The following is a 4212-nucleotide window of genomic DNA, read 5'->3' as shown; positions in this document are numbered from 1 at the left end:
TTAGTGAGTACAATATAAAGATGCAGCTAGTTGTAATCAGAAGAGCAATGGATTTGAGGTTCTGGATTGAAATTCGGGCTTTACCATTTACAATCTACATAAAGTTGGACAACCATTTAATCTGCTAGTGTCTTTTCATTAAATTGCAATAACAATTACATTGTTTCTTTTATACCAAATTAGATGATATACCTATGTGAAAGCACTTCAAACGTTTTGAACTAATTCAAAATAAGCATACTACTGAAATCATGTAAGTTTGGTAAAATGAAGGCATAAGCTGACGGACGACATTAGGATGATAATAGGAAACCAAAGGGAAAAAGTTGTGTTGATAAATAATTTATGATGAGTGTTCTGACAACACTGAAAATATGAACAGACATTTAGCTATTTGCAAAAACATTTTATACATTATTCCATGCAAATTTTTAAGTTAAAAAGAGGAATATTGACTTTATAATATTCATAATAAAACGAGAGAGGCAACTAAATAATAATTATTATTGATAAATTCATTGATGGAATCATGGAGAAAACAGGTACAATATATTATTAACATGTATTGATAAAATCAGTGTAATGGAAAAATCTTTCACAATAACGTAGATTCTAATAAAGATGTTTATATATTTAAAAATAAACTTTCTTATAGGTGATATTGATTTTAGAGTATATGCATATGTATATTAAACACTTATATTTTCTGTGATGTGAATTCTTGTACATTCTTCCAAATTTTTCACTGTGTTTAATTTTTCTTACTAATTTGTTCTTTATTTTGAATGCTATTTTGGAGGAGAAGGGGTTAAATGGTAAAATACTACCTGTCATTTTGTTACTTTTTACAATATTTTAATGTTTTCAATAAAACATATTTTGGTATATATACACACATGCATACCTGTATATGTGTATATGTATACACACACATTTGTTTTTAACCCAGATGATTTGATTTAAATCTTGACTGTTCCATCCAATTAGCTGTTGTATACTTGAGCCAATAATTTAACCTTTATTTCTCAGCCTCTGTGTATGTTGATGGTTATAAACAACAGTATCTACATGTTAAGATTGTTGTGAGGCTCAAATGACTTAAATTCTCCTCTTATTAACATCCAATATTATGGTGGTACACTTGTTACAATGACTGAATCAATATCAACACATTATGACTAAAATACATAATTTATCCAGGTGTATTTAGTTTCTACCTAATGTCATTTTTCTGATCCAAGGTATCATCCAGAATGCAGTACATTTAGCTGTTATGTCTCGTTGGACTCAACACACTTGAGGAGGAGGTACAGAGTTCCTGTATAACTCTTGGGCCCATGAACACACACATCACACTCCTAGTATTAACATTTCTCACCAGAGTGGTACATTTGTTATAAAAATACACCTGCATTGACACATCATAATTATCTAAATTCCAGACTGACATTAGGGTTCATTATTGATAGTATATGTTAAAGGGGTTTTACGCAAATGTATAATGACATGTATCCATCACGACTCTATTATACATAGCATTTTCACTGCTCTAAAAATCCTCTAAGCTTCTCGTATTCATCACTGCCTCTCTCTACCCACTGTCAGTCACTGGAAAACACTAATTTCTTATTGTCTCCAGAATGTCAGCTAGTTGGATTCATATAGTACATGACCTTTTCAAATTGGCTTCTTTCACTTAGCAATATGCATTTAAGATTTCTTTATGCCTTTTTGTGGTTTGATAGCTCATTTCTTACTTTTTCCATCTTTTTTACTTTAAAAAACTTTTAAAATCATAGTATACATTAAACATTGCACTGTGTTAGTTTCAGGTGTACAGCATCGTGGTTAGACAATCACATGCTTTACCAAGTGGTCTCCCTGATATTTCTAGTACCCAACTGGCACCACACATAGTAATAACAGTATTATGACTATACTTCCTGTGTTGTATTGCTGTACATGCCCATGAGTATTTTGTAACTACCCATCTTTGCCTGTCCATCTCTTCATCTTTTTCACCAAGTCCCACAACCACAATCCTCTCTGGCAACCACCACTCTCTTTTTTGTTATGTATCAGTCCATTTCTGTTTTCTTTATTCATTTATATTGTTCTGTAGATTCCACATATAAATGTATTAAATGAACTGATCACTCATTTCTTCTTCTTTTTTTAATCCTCACCCATGGGCTTGTTTTTTCATTGCTTTTAGAGAGGGGTGGTGGGAGAGAAACATCAATGCTAAAGCAAAGCATCAGTTGGTTGCTTCCTGTACACCCCTGAACCTGGGATCTAGTAGGCTTCTGGATGGGGGGGTCATATGCATCCCGACCTGGAATCATCCTGCAACCTAGGTGTGCGCCTTGACTGAGCAAAGAAACCACAACCTTTTAATTATGGGATGACACTCCGATTCACTGAGCCACACTGGCCAGGGCTAGACCATTTCTTTTTCTATTTTTATTTTTATTTTTATTTAATTCTTGTTCAAGTACAATTTTCTGTCTTATATTTTAATGCTGAAAAATATTCTACAGTTAAAAGTACCACATTATCTATCCATTTACATACTGAAAAAATCTTGGTTGTTTCCAAGTTTTGACACTTTTGAATAAAACAGCTATAAACATTCCTGTGCAAGTGTTTCTATGGTTATAAGTTTTCATGTACTTTGGGTAAATACAAAGGAGCAAAATCACTGGATCGTAGAGTAAGAGAATATTTAGTTTTGAAAGAAACTGCCAAACTGTTTTCAACAGTGTCTGTATCATTTTGAATTCCCAAAAACAACGAATAAGAATTCCTCTTGAACCGCATTTTCTCTGGCTTCTGGTATTGTTAGTGTTCTGAATTTTGGCCATTCTAATAGCTGTTTAGTGGTATTTCTCTGTTTTAATTTGCAATTTTCTTAACATATTATTTTAAATATCTTTTCATACACATATTTGCCATTTTTATATTTTTGATGAGATGTCTGTTGAGGTATTTTCCACATATTAAAAATTTTTTTTCTTGTTGAGTTTTAAGAGTTATTTGTATATTTTGAAAATTAGTCTTTTATTAGTTATGTTTTTGCAGCTATTTTCCCTCATTGAGGCAATTGTCTTCTAATATGTTTGATTATTACTTTTAATATATTTCTGTATTCTTGTAATGCTTTTATTAGAACTGCAATGTATTCATCAGTAACATTGGAGTATAATTTATTTTCTGTGTTATTCTTCAATACTTAATCATTGACATTGAGTTTGTTTTTCCTCATATTTTTAAAAAATTTACGTATGATTTGGTTTATTGTCCCATGAATGTTTGAATAGTATTTACATATAAATCAGCTCAGTGTGATGTAATCCAGGAACGTTACTGATGTTTCCTTTGGAAATTATCATAAGTACAGATTACATTAATGTGTTAGATGATTTCAAGGCTTTAATTCTCTTTTCCACTTGATTCCCTTGATCTATGGAAGTCTAGTTGGCATAATAAACTGCTACTTGATCATTACAAAACCAAAAACCAAAAAACTAAGAACTTGAGAATTTATATTCTTAGTAATTCATGCATCGCACATTTATTTTTAAATTAATAGTATAACATTTTAAACAAGTTTTTCATCATTGTCATTTCTATTTCATCTTTGACTAGATGTCTATATCTCTACTTAATTGTGTTGGCTTTTTTCCTAGTTATTGTCTCATCAGTTCTGCTAATATTCATTTAATATTTTAAGCTTTTCAAAAAACAACATTTGGTATTCTTTACTCTTCTTATGACTTCTTGTTTTCTATTTCTTTAATTTCTAGTCTTAATTTCTTTCTTTATACTTTCTAAAAAATTAGTTCGACCATTTTTTATAAATCCTAAAGTTGAGTTATGTAACTTCCGAGTTTAGCCTTAGCTTTCCATAGCATTTAGTACTATTAAATTCCCTCTAATCCTTTTTAAAAGATTTTTTAAATTTATTGTTAGACAAAGGGAAAGGGAAAGAAAAAGAGAGAGAGAAACATCAATGTGTGGTTGCCTCTTGCACACCCCCAAGTGGAGACCTGGCCTGAAACCCAAGCATGTACCCTGACTGGGAACTGAACCAGTGACACTTTGGTTTGCAGGCCAGCACTCAATCCACCTAGCCACGAGAGCCAGGGCTTCCTTCTAATTCTTTGAGCTGTGTTATACAAAGGTGACTTGTAATGATATTGCTACTGACAG

The sequence above is a fragment of the Sturnira hondurensis genome, unplaced genomic scaffold (assembly GCF_014824575.4).
Source record: "Sturnira hondurensis isolate 20B ecotype Veracruz unplaced genomic scaffold, ASM1482457v3 Scaffold0000880, whole genome shotgun sequence".
In the NCBI taxonomy this organism is placed as follows: domain Eukaryota; kingdom Metazoa; phylum Chordata; class Mammalia; order Chiroptera; family Phyllostomidae; genus Sturnira; species Sturnira hondurensis.
This window is presented reverse-complemented; position numbering follows the sequence as displayed.